Source organism: Mus pahari, chromosome 9 (assembly GCF_900095145.1).
Source record: "Mus pahari chromosome 9, PAHARI_EIJ_v1.1, whole genome shotgun sequence".
NCBI classification, from domain to species: domain Eukaryota; kingdom Metazoa; phylum Chordata; class Mammalia; order Rodentia; family Muridae; genus Mus; species Mus pahari.
This window is the reverse complement of record NC_034598.1, coordinates 59,395,600-59,419,216: the sequence shown is the minus strand read 5'-3', so window position 1 is coordinate 59,419,216 and position 23,617 is coordinate 59,395,600. Positions and strand designations below refer to the sequence as shown.

General features: G+C 41.1%; 1 protein-coding gene across 2 annotated transcripts in view; it reads right to left on the bottom strand.

Annotated features, from left to right (window-relative positions):
- Positions 1-23,617, bottom strand: part of Frs2 (fibroblast growth factor receptor substrate 2) — an 80,969-nt gene that overhangs the window by 21,763 nt on the left and 35,589 nt on the right. Inside the window, exons 2-4 of one of the 2 annotated variants that reach the window (XM_021204936.2) lie at positions 8,908-9,001; positions 7,345-7,385; positions 6,494-6,518 (exon numbers count right to left, since the gene is read on the bottom strand). The gene's annotated coding sequence lies outside the window, so the exon portion shown is untranslated. The remainder of the gene's footprint in view (positions 1-6,493; positions 6,519-7,344; positions 7,386-8,907; positions 9,002-23,617) is intronic. The other variant, XM_029542299.1, reaches the window with a different exon arrangement.

The following is a 23,617-nucleotide window of genomic DNA, read 5'->3' as shown; positions in this document are numbered from 1 at the left end:
AAAAAAAAAAAAAAAAGAAAGACAACTCACAACATCCTACACTGAAATTAAGGGCTGCTGTGGGAGTGTGAACTGATTCTGTGCTGCTTGTTTGGGGCAGCAACAAAGCTTATCAAGATCTGCTGTGAAGCATCACAGAGGCAAATGAATTTAGAGGTCAAATTAATTCTTTAATCACCCTTCAAATTTTATAATTACAAAACTAATCAAACAAAACCTTGTCAAATCAAGTAGATTATCTACCTAAGAAAATAAAGAGCTGTGTCTTGTGGCAGCTCTGGAGGCTGAGGAAGGAGGATTTCTAGTTGAAGCTGGAGTGGGCAATAAGACTTAAATAATGTGAGGCTGACAGGGCTGTGACTGCTCCATTACCTCTCATGGTAATGTTACTTCTCATGCCTTGTGTAAGATAAGTCTGTCATTGCAATGGGCTGTGGCTCAGTTGACAGGGGGCTTGCCTAAGTATGTGGAGCCCTACATTCCATCTTCTGGACTAAATCAACTGAACACGGTAGCATTCGCCTGTAGTCTCAGCACTTGGGAGGTAGAAGCAGAAGGATCAGAAGTTCAAGGCCATCTATGATATATATATCAAGTTGGAAGTAAGCCTGGGACACATAAGACACTGTCTTAAACAAAAAACAAAACAAATAACGAAAGAATCCATACATTATTGTTGGAATCGGAGAAGGAAAAAGTAAAATCAAAACAACACAGGGTTCAGCCTGTGTCTACATATAGACTTTACGTACGTATGCATAACAATGCTCATGGCAGAGTGCAGAGGTGTGTCAGAGTTGAAGCATGCAGATGAACCTTTCTCTCTGCATGGGTTTGCATCTCTAAGAATGAAAGCCATTTGTGTGTGCGCACCTGTAGAGGGCAAGAGAAGTCATTTGGAGCTGCAGGCAGTACAGGTGGCAATCATCTGACCCAAGTGCTCAGAACTCAACTGCAGCTCTCTCAAAGAGTCAGAGTGCTCCCAACTGTAAGCCGTATCTCCAGCTCCCCCTTTAAATCATCACGTTTTACTAGATGCAACGCCAGAACCTCAGCAGGTAAAGTGCTTGCCACACAAGGATGGAGGCCTGGTCAGATCCCCAGCACCAACTTAAAAAGCTGGGAATGAAGGCTTGTGGCTACAGCCACAGCACTGGGGAGACACAAACAGATAGATCCCCCCTTGCCTTCCGGGCAAGGCAGCCTAGCCAAAATGGCAAGCTCCAGATTCCGGAAAAGACTGTCTCAAACACACATACAAAGAGAAGCTCTCCTTAGCATCAGACGCAAAGGCTGGGGAGACATGAGCTTGAGCAAGCCTAGAAACTCCAAAATAAGATCCAGGCTCAAAAAATAAAAAAACAAGTAGACAAACAACGACAAAACAAAGACAAGCTCTTCCTTGGAGACAGCAATAACAGAGGTGGGGAGAGGGGGGGAAACAACTAAGGGAGGCAGAGCAGGGCGACTGCTGTCAGACCTACTTGGGAGGCTGAGGTCTGAGGACTTAGAATAGCAAAGATGGGGGATGGGGCTTTCCAAACAATCCTGATTAAAGTGTCAAGTCAAAGAAATACAACTGCAAAGAACACATCATTAAACTGAGAACGTATCAACACTGTATTCACAACTAAAAAGGATGAGATGGAATAAGTAAACATGTATGTCAAATACTTTTTAAAAATTGGATATAATGAATGTTTATGTCATCAAGCAGAAGACCTTCATTCTTGTTTCTCAGGCAAGCAGACATTTGCCTGTGAACTGTGAGTTTCTGGCTGCACACAGCATGGGCTCGCAGCCCTGCGTCACCATGCTGCCCACACAGCACTCTGTGATTAGGAATGATGCACAGTCACACCACATTCTTTCCCTCAGCTCACACAGCAAGAACTTGCCCTCTCAGCTGCATTCTGCTGCAAACAGCCCTCGTCCCCTTAGCAACCCTACACTCCCAACATGGACAGCTGGTCCACTTAAAGTCAGTCCTCGTTGGCAAGGAAAGTGCTTGTTCTTCCAAGTGGGGGAGAGAAGAGGTTTGCCTTTCAGTCCACATTACAGGGCCTGATTCATCCTCATCAGCACTTTTGCTCTGCGGTGGCAGTTTGTGTGCAGCTTCAACCTACTCTGAGAAACTGAGAAAGTACATGCAGCTAGATCATACAAGACTCTATGAGCAGAACAGGAAACAAAAAGTTACCTAAAACAACCACACTCTTCTATTAAAATTTAAAACTCAAAAATAAAGTTGTTTCAGTTAAATTTAACACTGAAGCCTTGATCTACCACAAGGGCTCTGAATCAGAAAGTGCTAACTTTTCAATATCATAGTCTATCTATGTCTGACTCTCAGACACAAAGCCCAAAGAAAGCACTTTCATAGCAAGAGAGAGACCCTGGGCTAGACTTCCAGCATCACTGAGCTGCTAAACTTCAAGTTTCACAAGAATTTAACCAATGGACTGTCAGCCAATCTGCATTCATTAATTTACCACCTATAGGGACAATTTCTTAATGTTCCAGATGTTGAAATAAAATCAAGTAATAAGCATATCTAAAGACCTAAGGTCTAGGCTGACATAGATAACATGAGCTACCTAGAACCAAACTTGATCTCTGCCTGTACCTGGGTCTGAAGCAAACTGAGCCTTTCAGAATAAAAGAAAGTTTTACAATGCATTATACATGATTTCCATATTATAAAACAGGCAGAGAAAACTTGTGACACTCTGAAAAACATTCAATCAATTTGTTTATTACATAACCCACAAAGGCATTTAAATATCCTACCCAACAAAACCAGACACCTAATCTTTAAAGAAAGTAAAGCAGAATACTCTAAGCTGAAAGTTTGTGGTATTTGTGGTAAGTTAGAATCATTAATGAAATGTTTTTCCATAACAAAGGTAAACCAAATCCTATCAAGTCAATGACTGCTGCTTCAGTGGAACTCAAAGTAAGCATACTTAAATAAAAGCATCGGGGCTGGAGCGATGGCTCAGCAGTCACGGACACTGACTGCTCTTCCAGACGCTCAGCCTGAATTTGCAGCAACCACACGGTGACCCACAACTGTCTGTAACTCCAGTGCCAGAAGATCCAATGCCCACTTCTGGCCTCCACAGACACCAAAGGTACACTCAGTACACAGGCATTCAAGAAGGCAAAACATCCATACACATAAAATAAAATTTAAAACATTAAAAACTACTAAAAATTACTCACTGATTTTGTTCATTCTCTTTTTTAAATATATACATGTGATTTTTAAGCATCCACATTATGAGGTTAAAACACTTCTTTGGGGCTGGCAAGAGAGTTTCACGGTCCAGGTGCCCGGGCTACCTGGTTGTGAGGAAGAAGAGAACCAACTTTCTCAAGTCCTTTAACTGCCACCTGTCCACCACAGCATCTGTGCACACGGGAGTGAGCATGTGCACATGCGTTCGTGTACACACACACACAACTAAAAATGCAACAATAACAAAAACAAACTTCTCTAAGACTTAACCTATAACCTAGCTCATAAAGCAAAGTAATGACTAGTGACTGACAGGGCAGCCATACAGTAAAGAGAAAGAGCCCCAAATCCATTTTTCTAAAACTGGTTTCCATCTGTAAAAACGGAAACATTAGGGTTCTAGCCATGCAGGACACAGGTTGAGAAAGTAGTATGCTGTATAAAAAGACTCAAGAACAGAAGATACTCACAAAGAACTATGCTGCTTGTTCAATTGTGAGTTGTACATTAAAGGGCAACACTTAACAATCTATGGAATGTGAAGAGCATTATCAATCACAAAAATTCTGGTCTTCACACCAAAACTTTTGTAAATACATCATTATAGACATTTACAAAACAACCAACCAGCCAACCAACCACTTTAAAAGGCTTCCTTCCACTGTGCTTTGCTCTCTCAGCTATGAGCCCTCCTGCCTTCCCTGCTCCAGTGGGAATATGCCCCTCCAAAGCTGAGGAGCTGGAACTGGCTGGGAGCAGAAGGGAAGGGGTGACCAAGTCACGCAGCTCCTGTCTGTGGATGTGGATGGGATTAGGGTGCTCACAGAAGAGGCTCACAGGACCGTTCTCCACCTACCCTCCTCCCCTGGCCCTGTACCCTCTCTTCTGGAAGCAGCCCTCCCCAGACAAGGGCCCTGCCAGTAAGTACACTATCTTCCAATTCTCAGCATCCATAATGGTGAGAAATAAACTTCTCTTTTGAAGTTGCCCAATCTGTGGTTTGCCATTGTTCTAGACACACAACTAGACGCCTCCCTACCCCTTTCCACCTGTCAGTCCCTAACCCAGAAACAGACCCTCCAAGGCCCTCACCGTCAGTGAGAAGGGCCATCCTAGGTGGAACCTTCAGCCTTTTCCAACCACGCATGGTAAGTCACAGCCACTTCTAACTCCAGCTCCAGGGATCTCGTGCTTCTTTGGTAGAGGATCACATGCAAACACACCCATGCATATACACAAAGTATATCAATTAATAAATAAGGCTTAGGCGGAGAACAGGAGGGGAGTGGAAGCCATTTTCTGGCCTCCACACATTTGTTCACACACACACATGTACTCATTTACTTACACACAAACACAGACAAAATGAACCGATATATATGGAGAAAGCAGATGGCCCTTTAAATGGACCAATGGACCAGAACCAAAAGACTGTTCTGGTATCAATACTCCTGAACTTAAGTCAAATGCTGATGTGTTAGTCCTGCAGCCTCTTTTTATTTTTTTTAAGATTTATTTATTATTATATGAGTACACTGTAGCTGTCCTCAGACACCCCAGAAGAGGGCGTCAGATCTCATTATGGATGGTTGTGAGCCACCATGTGGCTGCTGGGATTTGACCTTCGGAAGAGCAGTCAGTGCTCTTAACCGCTGAGCCATCTCTCCAACCCAGACCTGCAGCCTCTTTGAGGCTCTCAAAAAACTTACACAAAAAATAAAGCACAAAATATAACATATAGAGTATTTAAGATGTATAATGATTTTTTAAGGTTGCCACTGTTCCTTTACTACATTAATTACATAGCAGTGATACTGTGTGTGTGTGTGTGTGTGTGTGTGTGTGTGTGTGTGTGTGTGTGTGTGTGAAAACTCTCAGGGTGCTGGGGAGGTGGTTCAGTTAGTAAAGTGTGTGCCTTGCCAGCAGAGGCCCCGAGATGGGAAGCTGGGTGTGCTGGTGTACACGTGCACTCCCAGTTGCATGGAGACAGAGTCAGACAAGATCCCCTGGGCTCTCTGGCCAGCTAGTCCAGCCTAGTTGGCAAGTTCCAAGCAAATAAGAGACCCTGTCTCCAGAGAAAAAAAAGTGACAAATGAAACAAATGACAGCTGAGGTTATCCTCTGGTCTCTACATACACATGCACAGACATGCATCTGCATATACATGTACATCTGCATACATGTGCCAACAAGTATGCATACACACAAACACAAAATAAATATACTGGAATTTAGGCATAGCTCATTAAGAGGAGTGTGCCTACCATATACGAGGCCCTAGGTTCAATGCCCAGAATCAATAAAATACAAATTAAAAAAAAAAAAAAAATCACAAAAATAACCACTTACCGGTGTAGAAGGGAGCCCTAAAACTATCAGATCCTATGATCCAGCATCATTATTATACTAATATAGAAGATTTAAATTTTACTTTTCAAAAGAAAATGGCAAAGATGACAGACTAAGAACATTAAGATTAAGCCTTTAAATTTTGTGGAGCTGGTGGCGCAAGCCATTAATCCCAGCACTTGGAAGGTGGAGGAAGAGGGATCTCTGGGTTTGAGGTCTACAGAGTGAGTTCCGAGACAACCAGGGCTACAAAGAGAAACCCTGTCTCAAAAAACAAACAAAAATCAAAATATAAAACAAAGAAACAAATAAACCCAGAAAATTTGCTTTAAGCACTATAGTCTAGGAAAAGAACATTCTAGATTTCTACTCAAGTATTTTCTCAGTGCCATGAACAGCACCCTGGAAGATTTGAACATGCTATTTACATCTTCCAAGACCTCCCAACAGCTGCCTTCCTTCCCTGCTGCTCTGTGCTCTGAGCCACAGCCAGGGCTCCCAAGACCAGGATTAATTCTGCAGCAGTCTCACCCATGGGAAAAGGATGTTCCAAAGTATGTGCATCCCTTAAAGCCCGATACTGGAAAATTTAACAGGAATTGGTTACTGATCTAAAAAAATCACTTTAAGAGCTTTCCTTCAGAAAGTCTAGAGAATATTTTTAAAACTATTTTCTTAAAAATCCATTGGAAAAGTGATCCAGAAGGAATTAAAAACTTTTTTTCTTAAAATTGGCATTTAATTGTCAAGTGGAATTAATCTACAATGATCACTACTACCCACCTCCAATGTTCCTGAGGAAATATGATCACAGTGACGTTTTAAAATTGCCCAGCAATTGAATCCAAGTAGTTGGTACACAGTTAACAAACAAACAAATAAACAAAGATAATTTCTACTTACTCGATGATGTCTTCTTTCAAAAAGTCTAAAGAATTAAAAAAAAAAACAAAACTACTGTTAAAAATCCATTGGAAAGGTGATCCATAAGGAATTTAAAAAAAAAATACCTAGTAGGGCTTGAACCCTAAAAACACCATTATTATGGTGGAATACAGTTATAGCTTGGGCTACATGAGACCTTGTTTTTAAAAACTCAAAAAACAGTAGGGCATGGTGGCATACACCTCCATGCTGGAAGGAGGGCAGAGGAGGATCTCTGTGAACTACTGGCCAGCCTGATTTACATAGCAAGTTCAAGGCTAGCCAAGGCTACAGAGTAAGAAACCCCACAAATGTGGACATTTGTTTCTTTAAAAACCAAAACAAACAAAAGATAACCACTAGAACGGGGTGGTGAGATGACTCAAAGGGCTGAGCAAGCCTGGTTACCCAGTTCCATCTCTGACCCACATGGGGGAAGGAGAAATGGCCTCACGAGCTGTTCTCCCAGCTCTACAGAGGTCTCATGGCACACAAGCACCTACACATACATAGGCACACTACGTAAATAATGTCTAAAAAAAAGACAACAGAATGATATTACTTATCTTTCAGAGGAAATCACTCTACCGTTCCCATTTTTTTTTTTTTAAGATTTATTTATTTATCATATGTAAGTACACTGTAGCTGTCCTCAGACACTCCAGAAGAGGGCGTCAGATCTTGTTACAGATGGTTATGAGCCACCATGTGGTTGCTGGGATTTGAACTCTGGATCTTCGTAAGAGCAGTCGGGTGCTCTTACCCACTGAGCCATCTCACCAGCCCTTACCGTTCCCATTTAGTTTACTATTGTATAAATGATTTCTTACCTTTTGGAATTCTTTTCTGAGAAAAACATATAATTTTGTCCCTTAAAAAAAAAAATCAGGTAGGAGAGAATTAGTTTGAAAATAGTTTCTTGAAAATGAGAAATTTCAGAATCAAATTCCGTTACAATTGACTTCTTTTTAAGAGAGATCTTACTATGTAGTCTTGACTGGCCTTGAACTCATAGATCCACTGGCCTCTACCACATGAGTCCTGAGATTAAAGGTGTATACCATCATGCCTAGATGACAGTAATTTCTTAATAATAAAAGTAATTTTAGCAAAAACATAAAGTCCACTCTTACTATAATACTACCATTTAAAGGGGCTGGGGCAATGGCTCAATGGTTAGTGGACTTGCTGCTTTTGTAGAGGTCCTGGGTTTCATTGCCAACACACAGTAGGTCACCACCGTTTGCAACTTCAGTTCTAGGGGATCTGACACCCTCCTCTGGCTTCCAAGAAAACCAGGTGTGCATGTGATATACAGACATGGGGGCAAAACATTCGTGCAAGTAAAATTTAAAAAGTAAATCTTTTTAAAACCACCACTTATTTATTAACTGAAATCAAATCATTTTTGTCAGGCACATGATGTGAGACATACTTTCATATTCTAAGACACCAGAAACTCAAGTGATATTTGTTTCTCCAAGGCATATTCTGAAGGATAATTTTTTTAAGGTATAAAAATATTATAAAGTTAACTTATTTCAATGGAAGTATTTATATTAATAAAATATTATATATTATATAATCATTAGGTTCATCTAATTGTAGTACATTTTATCACCCCAATAAGAAATCCTCAAACACTGAAGGGTAAGTTTTTAATTCAAGAAATGGCTGAAATATCTGAAATAAATATAATTTTAGAGAAGCTTTTTTTTGTCATTTGTTTGAGACTGAGTCTCTCTGGATCCCAAGATGGCCTTGGACTCACTGCATAACCCAAGGTGGCCTTAGATATACAATCCTCCTACGTCAGCCATTCCAGTGTTGGGTTTGGGCATGTGGGGTCAAACCCCGATAAGAAGCACAGTTGTCTGTACAACACTATGATCAAACTGTATCATTATAACATCAAAGACAAAGACTGGGGTAAAAACAGACAGACAAAATTAGTAAGAAGAGTTGTACTAGGCAGAGGCAACTTTTTCAATACATTTTTCTAAAGCCATAATTCTATATATACTACATGCACCGTTCTTTTAAGAAAACATAGCAGACACATTTTGTAGAATCAATCTGAACTATACAGTAAAAACAGAAATGTAAATGACTCTTTTTGTTGTTGTTGTTTTAGTTTGTTTTTTGTTTTTTGTTTTTTGTTTTTCCAGACAGGGTTTCTCTGTGTAGCCCTGGCTGTCCTGGAACTCACTCTGTAGACCAGGCTGACCTGGAACTCAGAAATCCACCTGCCTCTGCCTCCCAAGTGCGGGGATTAAAGGCGTGCGCCACCACTGCCCAGCAGTAAGTGACTCTTTTAATGCCCACATTCTTATGAAATGTTTTCAGCACAGACAGCCGTTAAGGTAAAAGAAGAGAGAGGTTTGGTCACTCACTAATCTGGATGGATGCTATACTGCATCTTACTTCACGACACGTGGATCAGTTCCTCACCATTACGTCTGGGCATCTACTTCTTAGTAGCCATTTCTGAAATAAAAGTACAGTAATTGAGAATATGACTTATATAATGGATGATAAAAATGTAAAGAACAATTAACTACATTATCATGACCATAAACAAACTCTTACTAGAAATCATGAACAGGCTGAGTTATGAAGGACTTAAAAAGGAAAGGCTGTCCCTCAGGGCCAGACTGCTTCAGTCCTCAATACCTTTCTTCCTGCTGGGCCTTCCAGCCCTGAATGTGACTGACAAACTGGACCAAAAGACATACACATAGGAAACCATAAATTGTACATTTTGAACTCGCCCATTTGCTATTTACTTACCCATTATACCTAAAATGAAAACCCAAGAAAGGGAACCACTGGTCATTTTATATGTTTATTTTAGACACCTGAATCAGTGGCTTTCATGTCAATGAGTGTCCCACACTTGTTTATTCAAAGAATGAATAAACTGATTATTAGTTAACTCCAACTAATGAAATGCTTAAGTACTTTAAGTCTCAAACACCATTTCTTCCACAGAACAGCACGATATGCCAACTACACCGTCACCATCTTTCTCCAGTAAACAAGAGCCATAAAAGGCAAGGCAAGGAAGACACACTCCTGACGACAGAAACGGAGCAAACCTAGGCCACCTTGGCGCTTGACCAACTCCACCTTTGGTAAAGACTGAGAAGGACGGGAGTTAAATGTGTGGTTTCTGTCGGGTCCCAGGACGTGGGGTGAGCAGGTGTTTTTATTAAACATTCCTATTCTTTGAGGCACTGTAGAGAGCATTAGGAACATGTGTCTTCTGTAGGGAAGGCAATGGTGCTACTCTGACAGATCTCAAGAATAAACCCAACAACTCTGGCAGTCTCTACGTCTCAGGCTGTAACTGAATGATGATCCACAAAACGCTATTTGTGTCTGTGCACAGGGGTGAGGCAGAGGCAGGCAGATCTCAGTGAGTCAGAGGCCAGCCCAGTCTACAGAGAGTTCCACAGTGAGTACACCTACAACTACATAGTCAGACCCTGTCTCAATCAATCAAAATGCTATTTGTATGCGAGTCTGTGTCCATGTGAAAACTTGGAAGAATAAGAAGCTCAGATGGTCCCACACCCTTCACAAAGCAAAATGAGCAATAGTGAACCCAAATCATTCTCAGATGATAATGGAGAAAAGGAGTAAGATGCACCAGGCACTGCTGAAAACTGCATTTCAGATTATCTTGTGCTATCACGGGTTGGTTAGGGAGGTCTGGCCAGCTGCTTGAGTGGTTGGTTGAATGCCAGAGTCTTGTAGGTAACCTAGGTTCATCTGAAATTCAAGATCCTCAGACCTCACCTTCCTGTGCAATATGCAGCACACGCCATCAAACCAGGCTTTAGAAACATAGTTAAGATAATTAAAAATATAAGACAGGTTGATGAGACACTCAGCTAGTACAGATGTGTGCTGCCAAGCCTGATAACCCGAGTTTGATGCCCAGGACCAAGTGGTAGGGAATGAAACAACCCCACGTTGTCTTCGAACTACCTCATGAATGCTATGGCAAGCAAGCCCATATACATCCTCGCAAAGTCCTTTTATTCTTCAATGATTATTGTTACCTTGCATGTGTCCATTTAGTGGTGCTTGCATAGATATGGCTTTAGGGTTAATCACTGTGTGACTAAAACATATCCTGGGGAGGCACTACACACGTTATTCACTCCAGACTGGGAGCTAAACCAGACAAAGTATGAATACCACCTGAGTCCAACTTGGTGGATCATGAGTCTCAGAGGGGTTATTTACAGGAGTACAGGTGAGGAGTTACTGACAGGAGCAGAAGTAGCTCAACAGGTTGGAAAGTTTCAAGGGACTTTGGTCCAAATCTCTTCCAGCCAGTTCAGCTCCTTTCTGCTTCTCCCAGACAGCTGGTCTGCTCTCAGTTGTCTTTTGTAGCTTATCTTTGTTTCTCTGGTAGGGACTCTCAGCTTTTATTGCTCACCCTGGAAAAAAGTGGCCTAATGAACCTAGTAGTTTCAGGGATGTTCTGGGTTTATTTTTGAGTTGTTTACCATCCTGCTTAGGGAGGTTTCCCTGTAGGATGAAATGTTTCAGTCTCTAAGGAAACCGTTATGCACCTCAGCACCACTTGGAACTGTGTAACCTCTCAGGGTGTTCTCCCTAGCTGAGCTGTTAACTGCCAGTACTCTGTGTAGGGGTGGGGCCTGTGAGATTCTCCCAGTCAGTGTTTGTTCAGGTTTTGTTTAGGTAGACATGCTGCTCAAGTTTCATGGTTATAACTTCTTTATTTCAAAAACTCTTAAACTTTGGACCAGAGAAATGTTTTAGCAAATAAAGACATTTGCCAACAGCTCTCTAATGGTCTAAGTTCAATCCCTAGAAAGAACATGGTAGAAAAGAGAAAAGAACCTCATTTGTTCTCTGACCACCACATGTATATCATGGAACAGTCACCCAACCTTATGCCCTCCACACTAAGAAATAATTATATGTATTTAAAAAAAATTAACTACATGAGTAATCTTGTTACAAATACTGACAAATAGGTAATATTTCTATTAGGATTCAAATAAAAATCACAGAAGTTAAAAACTCAATGATTATATAAAATTTAGAGTATCCATAAAGACTCATGATTCATTTCATAAATATATATTACTTGCTCTTTCCCCTTAAAAAAGCCTTAAAGCAATTATTATCCCACCACACACCACAATATAATAACCACCATGGACTGGAACATTAAGTACATAAAATTCATGGTCACCTTAGAAGTAGCTTACTCATAAATTTCATATGAAAGGTAATAAAGCAGTCAGTGCGAAAGACAGACAGACAGACAGATAGAAAGACAGACAGACATTGTATTGGTGTTCTGGAGAACCAAGCCCAGAGTCTCACAAAGCCTGAACAGGCAGCTCTAACCCACAGCTGCATCAGCGTCTATAGCTGCCATGCTCATCACATGACCCATGCCATGTTTACTTCCTATCTCTGATATTGCAGTGGTTCCACCAGAGCCCCGCCTCTTCCCTGCTTGCTTCATGAATCAGTGAGATTAACTGTTTTCAAAAGAAGGTCAGAGCATATCACCCTTCTCTTACACCCTTCAAGGAAACACTCTTACTAACACCAAACCTTTAGCAGTGATCCTTTACACCTCCCTGACTGCTTCCCACTCACCCACCTCTGTTCCTATTCTTGAGCCACAATGGCCTCTGTGCTCTCCTTAAATACATTATGCCATGTTCCCACTTCAAAGCTTTCTAACTTGTTTTCTCTGTGCAAGCAACCCCACCACCACACACCGCTTATTCCTCCTCTTCCTTTAGAGTCTGGTTTTTATAAGTCATCTCATCAAAGATAGCTGCCTGTCTGGGAAAGCACCCAACCCCAAATAAATACTTCTTTCTTGTTATCTGGTAGAGAATATTTAAGAAAAATAAGTCACTCCTTTTAGATGAGCTGATTTCCAAATATACCATCATCAGTTTTCAGAGTTTTGTTCTAAACATCTACTGGTCCATACTGTCACTTTTAAAAAGATTCTTAAGGCTGGAGAGATGGCTCAGCATTGCTGCTCTTCCAGAGGAGCCTGGTTTGATTCCCAGCATGGAGGCTCACAACTATGAATAATTACAGTTCCAAGGATCCAACACCCTCTTCTGGTGTCATAGAGCAGCAGGCATGCATGCAGTGCACACATACACACACATTCAAGGCATTATACACATAAAGTAAAACATAGCAAAAAAAAAATTTTTAAGATTCTTATGTTCCCAACTTCAAACAATTAATGAAGTTGTATGTATCACACTGTTTTTCTTAGTGTTCTGTTTTTAAATACTCTGCAGCATAGCTCCACAAAAAAGCAGTTAGGAGTTTTAATCAAATGAGCACCATTAGGGCAACTCTCAATAGAAATGATACAACCTTTCTCCTATTTGTTTTTTGTTTTGTTTTGTTTTGTTTTGAAGTATTTCTATTGTGGTTATAAAGTTTCACGTTTTCTCAGAAGTTCAATTATTTCAAATTTATTTGTTATCTTTGGGTATCATAGGCGCTAGAAAGAATTAAAAGAGCCCACGAACCTGTATCATGACTAAATTAGATACAACACAGTAGGACATTTTTCTTCTTTAGATAAACAAATGCCCTCTGGGCTGAGGCCCACTTTGCCTTTTGTGTATCACACATGGCAAGCTGCAGGGTTTTAACAGAGATTAGCCAGGGGACAGAGGACCCCCCCAAATATGACTCAGCCATTGCCCTCAAGACCAAAGCAAACATACCTCATCTCCAGAGCTGTCCCAAACCTCTGCCACATACCTTTCATCTCAACAATCTATTTTCATTTAAAGTTCACAAATCAGACTTGTAAATTCAACTCTCTGAAAGATGAAAGATAGGGCTAGCAAAATGGTGAAGCAGACACTTGTCTTCCTGACACCTGTGTGCACTCTCCTCAGAGCTGCCTTCCTATGGCCCAATGTGCCTTTATGAGTGTACAGAGTCTCACACACACAAGAAATAAATGTAAAAAAATTTGAAAGACTTTTAATAACTTAGCTTTGTTATACTAATGCCCTCAATTATCTAGAGAAAATAACAACTATCACTGTGACTAAAAATGTACCTTTAAACATTAATACAGGGCTGGTGAGATGGCTCAGTGGGTAAGAGCACCCGATTGCTCTTCCGAAGGTCCCAAGTTCAAATCCCAGCAACCACATGGTGGCTTACAACCATCCATAACAAGATCTGACTCCCTCTTCTGGAGTGTCTGAAGACAGCTACAGTGTACTTACATATAATAAATAAATCTTAAAAAAAACAAAAAACAAAAAACATTAATACAGCTTAGCTCTTTGCACAGAGGATAATTCATTGCAGTTACCAACTTAAAGTTACCAAATGACTAAATATAAATGCTACCATTCAAAAAGCCACTTTTTTTTTGTCCAGTATTGCAAAGACTGCTCTTCAACTCAGCGTATGGGATGACTAAGGATGGGAGGGAAGACAGACATAATTTAAAAGTTAAAAAACAAAACAAAACAAAACAAAACAGGATTTAATGTTTTTCAACAAAACATGCTCAACACAAACCTTCAAATCCAATGAAGATACTGGAATGGGCTGTGTAATTTTTAAGTCAATACCTCAGGCATCATTAGTAGTGTTTGCTTTTATACTTTGTTTCAGGTTAAAGAAGGGAAAATGAGGGCTGGAGAGATGGTTAAGAGCACTGGCTGCTCTTCCAGAGGACCTGAGTTCAAATCCCAGCAACCACATGGTGGCTCACAACCATCTGTAATGAGATCTGATACCCTCTTCTGGTGAATCTGAAGACAGCTACAGTGTACTCATATGCATAAATAAATAAATAAATCTTTTAAAAAGAAAAGGGAAATGATAGCATATGAAGTGTATATGGTCTCTTGAAAGCTATGTGTGCAATCTTTGTAATCAGTTAAGTGTCTGGTCTTTCTTCCTATGTACACTCAAAAAAAAAAGGAGGAAATGTCCTATTTTAAAACTTTTCTTTTGGGGATAGAGCGACGGCTCAGCGGGTAAGAGCACTGATTGTTTTTCCAGAGGTTCTGAGTTTAATTCCCAACAGCCACATGGTGGCTCACAACCATCTGTAATGGGGATCCAATGCCCTCTTCTGGTGTGTCTAAAGACAGGGACAGAGTACTCACATACATACAATAAATAAATAAAATTAAAAACAACAACAACAACAACACCCAACTTCTGTTTTATACAGATAACCTGCATGCATTCTAGGCACCACACAAATGTATTTCTAAACAGAAAACATTATTACACTTTCCACTGTGACCTATTTAGAATAGCAAAGTAGAAACGTCACTCATTTTCTTCTAGATCTTCATCACAAGCAAAAGATGTATACAGACCTAAATAGGCATCACCAATCTGTGACATTTATCATAAAATTAAATGCAATGCCTAAAACCTTCACTATATAAAAAACTTAGCCTCAAAACAGGCTTGCCTGAATTCAGTTTTTACATGTGACCTACAGACCGTCATTAGTTTTTCATTGCATTTTTTGGTTTTTCGAGATGGGGTTTCTCTGTATAGCCCTGGCTGTCCTGGAACTCACTCTGTAGACCAGGCTGGCCTTGAACTCAGAAATCCGCCTGCCTCTGCCTCCCAAGTGCTAGGATCAAAGGCGTGCACCACCACTGCCCGGCTTTTCATTGCATTTCAAAATTAATTAATTAAATGAGACAGGGTCTCACTATGGAACTTATGACCAGGCTAGCCTCAAACTCAGTAATAGATCCACCTGCCCCTGTCCTCCAGGTGCTGGGGTGAAGGGAGAGAGAGTGCACCACGCCTGGAGGGTGGGTTGTTTTCTAAGCCCCTAATTAAAGCTCATCATCTGGAGGACTAAAGTCCCAACAGCGTGGAACTGGCTCTAGTGAACATCTCCAGGGAGACATATACAACAAAGAAAAAAAGATCACAAGAAGCAGCCAGTCCTGCTCTCTCTCAGTACAGCTCTGGAGAAAATGGCCCAGGGTCCCACATTCTAAAGACAGCAATTTCTAGACCTTAATTATCTTGCATTGAGCCCTACCCCTTTTAAGGTCCACCACCTCCCCACACTACCACACTGAGCACCAACCTCCCTCCCAACCTATGGCTCACCAGGCACACACAAACCAAGAGCACAAGCTATACCTGAAATACTTTGTCCTTACATTCCCTAAGGTTAGTCACAGAAAGTCCACGGAGCTCCTACCATACACCCCCTTCCTTGTGTGTCAGTAGTCTGCTTACTAGTGTGTGTCTTCAGCTTACTTGTCTAACAAAAGGACTACAGATTATTCCAAGATTGCTGGCTTAATAATACAGGAAGCATAAGCTTAAAAATTCAAAGGAGTTCCAATAATTTATACACACACACATGCGCGCACAAACACACACACTCCTTAGAGCTTGAACTGGATTCAAAACAAAAATTTTACAAAGAACTAACAGTTCTCAAATTAAAATGCACCGCCTAAAAAAATGAGCAGGTGGTGGCAACAGGCTGACAGCACAGTGTGCTTAGTGTGAATGCCCCCAGTGTGAATACCCTGTGTAAATGTGCTCAGTGTGAATGCCCCCAGTGTGAATACCCTCAGTGTAAATGTGCTCAATGTGAATGCCCCCAGTGTGAATACCCTCAATATGAATACATCCAGAGTGAATGTGCTCAATGTGAATGCCCCCAGTATGAATACCCTCAGTGTGAATATGCTCATTGTGAACATGCTCAGTGTTAATGTTAATTCCATCTTATATCAGCATTGCTCTAACACCCAGCCCACATCTGAGGCTCCAAAAGTGCTATGTAAAGAAGGACTCTCAAAATTATTCAGTTTTATAAAAATGATGCTACTTCATCACAAGAGCTCACATTATTATAGAGTGCTGTTTGGGTACTAGGAAAAAAAATCAGCAGACAGACTTGTATTACAGCAATTCACTAAGTGTGAGGTCTCTGAAGAAACATGCAGTCTTTACTGACATTGAAGAAATCCTAAGACTTATTGTTTACTTTAGGGAAAGCATTGACTTAACCCTAATAAATAAATAAAATGAATGGCTTCCTAAACCAGCAAAGAATTTTACTGTCTTTGTTTCAGTCTAACAGAAGTAATGTAAAGTGTTGTAAATGCCACTTGCAGTGCAGAGTGTGTGTGCCCTTCCTTACATGAGGGTTTCTTTGTATGTATGTGTAGGTTAGTATTTCCCTTCCTCAGCATTGGTCTTTCTGTCTGTCTTCCCTCTCCTTCATGCCCCTTTCTTACTCAATAACTAACTCAACTGCAAGCCCAGATTTCCAAAAAGAAAGCATCAAATTTTAGACTGAGCCAAAGCATTTAAAAGTTGTCCCAAAATGAGAAAAAAGCAGAAATTAGGCTGGGGAATCTCAGTGGCAAAGCCCTTGCCTACCAGCGCCACATGCACCACAAAACAAGATAAAATGGAGACTATTCAAACACTGATTAGACTGTAAAGTGAATGAGAGTCACCCCTGTAGTGCACACCTGCAATCGGGGCACTCTAACAGTGAAGAAGGAACAGTTAATTCAAGGCCAGCATGGGTTACATATGGAGTTCTGTGACAGCTTAACTGCACAGGCGAAGCTTCATCATAAAGTAGGTCAAAGCCACCAACTTTCAACTTTAAAATTCATGAGCACACATGCCATACATAACAAATATGTTAATAAACTTAGCAGATTCAGTCTACAGGCTTACAGAATTTATTTGAAGCACAGGAGTTTACTAAGTTTTTTTAAAGATTTTTCTTTTAAGTGTATAAGTGTTTTGCCTACCTTCATATATATCATATATGTATATGCACCACAGAAGAAGGTGTCAGGGTCCCTGGAACTGGAGTTTTGATAGTTATGAGTCACCAGGTGGATACTGGGAATCAATGTTGGATCCTCTGAAAGAGGAGTCAGTGTGCTCTTAAAAACTGAGCCATCCTTCTGTCCCTGATTTGATTGTTTTTGATATGGTATACATACGTGCCTGTGTGTGGGTATATACGCATGAGTATAGGTGCCCTTGGATGCCAGAACTAAAGTGACAGGTAGTTATGGGTAGATATGTGGGTGCTGCCAACTGAACTCTGGTCCTCTGAAAGTATATGAGCTCACAAGTGCTGAGCCATCTCTTCAGCCCTCAGGAGATTTGAATATCAATTTTAAGCATGTTGGTTACAAAGAAGGTGCTCATCAAGAAAATAGGACATACAGCTGGAGACATGGGCTTTGGAGTCACAGCTTTGAACGCAGTCGCAACACTGCCATGACTCAGTGTGTGATCTTGGACAAGTCACTTTCCCTCACCGCCTCTCCTCTAAGATGATGAGTTAATGCCACCGCTGAGGAGCGACAGCATCCAAGGCGCCAGGCACCATGGCCGGCTAACATTCTTCTAGTCAGCTCTGGAATTCCCTGCATCATTTTAAAAGAGCAAACACTTGCCACTTTGAGAATTTTCCCCATCTGATGATCTCAGAAAGCTACTTCCCCACATTTTATTGCTCATATATCCAATGCAGACTAGGAGGGCCAAGTGAACTCAAGAAGCAGAGAGAACAACCTGTTCTCATACTAAAGTCAGTGGAGCTATTGCAAGGTCAAGTCTGGGGCAGAGGTGGCAGCATTTTGATGTCCAGCAGTGTCACTGGGACAGGCTATGACGTCTGCCTGTCTCTATAGTTGCCATGGCATCCTCACAGGAACCCCTGTGCAGTATGATTCTGGGAACCAACTGTTCCTGGCTGCTTACCCTGAAGCTGATTCGCTAACCCTTGCACCAATATGAGCCCTGAGTTTTCCCGTTTAAACTGTAAGATACACTTACTTACCCTGGTTCCTACTCCAGAAATTAAGCACACAGTGAGCAGAGATACCATCTATTCTCACCTTCCCTAGCCTGGAGCAGCAAAGAGGATGTGTGTGTGTGTGTGTGTGTGTGTGTGTGTGTGTGTATGCACGTGCATGCATGCATGCTATTTTCAATTTCTTTAAACAAAAACAAAATAAATAGGGCTGGAGAGATGGCTCAACGGTTAAGAGCACTGACTGGTCTTCTGAAGATCCAGAGTTCAAATTCCAGCAACCACATGGTGGCTCACAACCATCCGTAATGAGATCTAGTGCCCTCTTCTGGTGTATCTGAAAACAGCTACAGTGTACTTACATATAATAAATAAATCTTGGGCTGGAGAGATGGCTCAGTGAGTAAGAGCACTGACTGCTCTTCTGAAGGTGCAGAGTTCAAATCCCAGCAACCACATGGTGGCTTACAACCATCCTTAACAAGATCTGACTCCCTCTTCTGGAGTGTCTGAAGACAGCTACAGTGTACTTACATATAATAAATAAATAAATCTTTTAAAAAAATAAATAGATAAATCTTTTAAAAATTAATAAAATAAATAAACAAATAACCACAGAAAAAATACTGTCCAGTTTCTACCTGTTTTATCCTGGGATTCTTAAATCTTGTTTTAATAAAAAAATGAGTAACTGTTTTCCTAATTTAGAAAATGATCCACTTCTAAGGAATATTATCAAGAACACATACCCCAAAACAAAACATAACAAAACGAACAAAAAAACTAACAAAAATTATTCCAGGGCCAGTGAGAAAGCCGGTGGGTAAGGGCTTTTGCTGCCAAGCCTGTCAACCGAAGTTCAATCCCCAGGACTCACAAGGTAGAAGGGGGGAATAAAGTTGTCTTCTGACCCCCACCCTGTTAAGTAAACAAGCAAACAAACTGGGGGGGGGGGGCTAACAAAGAAAAACGGTCCCTACAGGCCTATAAGAGGTGTGGCTTTGCTAGGGGTGCATGACGAAGGGGCGGGCTCTGAGGTCTCAGCAGCTCAGACCGGTTCTTTTCCTGCTGCCAGTGGGCTCAGATACACAGCCCGCAGCTCCTGTCAGTCTGCACACTGCACATTTCCCACCGTGATGATAATGGACTGAACCTCTCAACTGCAACCCAATCCCAATGAGATGTTTTCCTTTGTAAGAGCTGGCAAGAGAAACCCTAACTAAGACACAGACAAACAAATAAAGTGAAGCAAATTTTAAAGAAAAACCAATTTACCCCAGCATGTCCAGCACTGATCTGTGAATTACCAGCAGGAGATTTTAACCTAAGCATCTATAACCCACAAAGAGCCACTCTTGCTTAAGACCCATGGATGGCAAAGTTGAAAAAGTATCACAGAATAAAATCACACACACACACACACACACAACCACACACACACACACACACACACAGAGAGAGCTTTATCCACTTGTTTTAACAAATAACTCAGTAAAACATCTATAACAGAACAATTCACCCTTCTACAAGCCATGCGCAGTAGTAAGTCACTGCCCCTATAGATACGGCTGATATATACTGTTCTTCCGGTCCTCTTCTGGACTTCACACCAGGTCTCTACTGTATTTCAGGATGTTTTCCCCAGTGTCTAAAAGCTCAAGTCTGTTTATTACTTAATTGCATGGATCAAAATGCAGGCAGAGGGCTAATCTCAACCAAAAAAAAAAAAAAAAAAAAAAAAAAAAAAAAAAATCAAACAAAGCTTTTTCAATTAGTCTTTTTAAATTAAAATAAAGATCAGACATTTAGAAACCTATATTGATAATGAAAGTCTATCTAATAGACTGAAATTATAGATACGAATCCTGGAATCCTGGATTTTGACAGAGATTTGGTGTCCCAAACCTCAGAGCTCACAGCACCCATATACCCTGGCTATGAAAGGCGGGGGACACTGAGGCACCTACCCCCTGACCGCAAGCTGCCGTGCTATAAAGCAAGTTGTTCCCCATGTAAGACGAGATGCAATGAACTGAATCCCACAATATGTAAAATTTAAAGTAAAAAATCTAAAACCCCCCCTCCCCAACCAAATCCAGGGCAAGAAAACTCAAAACTCAACTCAAACTGGTTTTAACTTTTCTGATTTGTGATAATTCATAAATAATGAAGTTATCAATAGAGAAAAATGGTCAAAGAGAGTAAGAACTGTGAGGTTTATTCCTACATAATACCTAGGGTGTAATAAAGTAAAAGTCACACTCTGGTGAGTCAGGCATTATCTCTTTGGTGGCCAATTAGGACAAGTTGGTTACTATTTTCTTCCTGCAGAAGGTAAATGCCACCTAAAACCTTGACTTGAAGAAGCTAAAAGCAACAAAAAAGCCTTTCTGTTCACAATTTATCTAACTTATACAAAAAGTCATCACCACCATCAAAAAAAAAAAAAATCACCTTTGGCTAAAAATAGTTTTTCTAAGGGGACCACAAGGGAAACAGTTACAAAATCTCTTTTTTAAAATGAGATATGAGGGGCTAGAGAGATGACTCAGGTTAAGAGCACTGACTGGTCTTCTGGAGGACCTGAGTTCAATTCCCAGCAACCACATGGTGGCTCACAACCATCTGTGATGGGATCCGATGCCCTCATTTGGTGTGTTGGAAGACAGCGAAAGTGTACTCATATACATAAAATAAATAAATAAACTTTAAAATGAGATACGTCTAGATTAGCCTTACAAACTAGCTATATTTGAGAGGGACCTAAACCTGATTCTGAATTACTACTTTATTGTGAAGAGTGATTACGCTATGAAGGAGCAATCAAAACACTGGAAGTAAAAGTGGAGCTGACAATTCCCACTGAAATAAGGTACAGAAACAAAAAGTGCATGAAACACAAGAACACAGTGTGTCCACAGAAAACCAAAAGGCAGTTCAGAGAAAGAACGACAAGCCAGAGACACATGCTGTTATTTCCCCTCTTCCAAGGCTAATAAATGTGGTACAGCTGACAACTCTGTAGTGTACATGGCTGAAACAAAGCCATGAGCATTGTTCAAACTAAGTAAAGGCACTGCCCTTGCCGTAGCCTGACAGCCCACAAGGAGGGAATGAGCACGAGGAGAATGGCAGCTCCTTCTGCTCACTGCTCCACTAACTCCCAGAACAAACGCCCTGGCTACTAATACTAGGCCCGTTCCATAGGCCAGCAGTGCCAGCTTAAACATGTCGAAGTCATCAAGTGATAGGTTAACATAGCGCATTCTTCTCCCAATTGACGCTACTATCTAAATGTCCTATCTGCTACTGCCAATGAACATCATTCTAGAATATGAAAGCTTAAAGGTGGTAAATACGTTCAGTACTAGTAAGATTTGGCATTTCACTTCTAGTTTTACTCAGATTCTAATACTGCCACAGCAGACAATGCTTTCATAAAGCTAAAAACAGACTAACTAGAAGATACTGTGTAGAGCATCAGTAAGCACTTTAGATGGAGTCATTTCAACATCACAACACTACTTAGTAGGCACTGTTTTTAGAGGTATATAGACTGAAGTACAAGCCTAAGGGTGACACTGGAAGGCCTCCTCAACTGTTCTCTCCCTTAATTTCTTAGAGCAGGATCTCTCAAGCCCAGAGCTCACTGCTACAGCCAGTGTGCTGGGCAGCTTTCCGTGGATCCTATCACAAGTGGCCATCACACCTATCCCTCATCTACACCGAAGCTGGGGACCTAAACTCAGGTCCTTGTCCCCAGTGCCTCAGCAGAATCTTCAAACAAACAAACAAGCACAACAAGCAAAAAGACTTTTACGGAAGGTTCTGGCAAGTGTCTCCCCCACTCTCCATGGAAAGGTCAGGCTCTCACTATGAAGACTGTTGTAGGCCAGCATCTCAGGCGTCCAGGAGACTTGCGAGGAGCAGGGCTGAGGTGGACCAGATACCAAAGCCCTGCAAACGATGGGAAGCAATGGCAAAGGCGTTGCGTGCCCGTCTTCATTTCACAGTTAGTGTGGCTCTGAGTTTGTTTGGCATACCTATGCCTCTAAAACTCCTAGACAGAGAGACCCAGCATGGGAGCACACCCTCTACCCCAGCACTCGGAAGGACTGTCGAAGGATCTCTGTGAGTTTGAGGCCAGCCTCGTACATACCAGTTCCATGCCAGCCAAGGCTACAGTGAGTCAAAAATGCAGAAATTCCTACGGGTGCAAAAGAAGGGGGTGGCAGGCCTTGGTCACGCATGACTGACCTTAACATTCTTCCTGGAACCTTACATTACAAAAACAAAAGGAGGGCTGGTGAGATGAAAGGTAAAGGCACTTGATTCAGGCCTGATGACCTGCGCTCAGGATCCTACAAAGTGGCAGGAGAAAGCCTGTCTGCCTGTCCCTCCCATTCCCCCCACTTCCCCCCACACAGAATTAAAGTGGGACAATTACCTGGGAAATTATGGGTAACTCTGGTCAAAGAAACATTTTGACATTTTGTGTGGTTAAAGCTTTATTTAAAAGTGAATGTCAAATGACACAGCTGAAGGGCCTCCTCATGGAAAATATACAAATACTAAATGTAAGAGAGAAAACAGGAAATAATCTTATCTGCAAGAACTATAGCAACTTGCAACTTTTAAAAGTCACATTTTTGTGGGCACAAATTCACCAACTAAATATAATCTTATTAGCATACTTCTACAGTCTAAACCAAGACCCTGATTCCAAAAACAGAAAACATTTTAAAGCACAAGATTAAAACCACAAACTACATCAGAATTTATTTAATTTTTTTTCAATTAACAAAGCTCTTTTCATATAGAAATAAAAGCTGTATGTCTAGGCTACTTTTACGGCAGTATAAAACAGGGGACGGTGATTTATGTCAGACTTCACTTATCAACTGTGAAACAACAGTGCAAAATTAACTAGCTAAGTATTATACACTTTAAAGGCATTAGTAATATTTTATATCATTTTTATTGTGACAAGAAACACCGTCAGAGGGTAGCAAGCAATGAAAATCCCAAGCTTCCATCACTGAATGCCCATCACGTCATAGGAACATGAGGCAGAAAGGCAGGAGAAAGGAATCAGGTTTAGCAGTATAAAACGGTGCAGGAACTGTATGGTGAGGGGCTGAGTCTACGAGTCAGCCACAGAGCACTAGCCTAATATTGGCAATGCTACAGATTCTATTCCCAGAACCAGAGGAAGAAGAAAGAAAAAAGAAGAAAGGAGGAGGAGGAGGAGG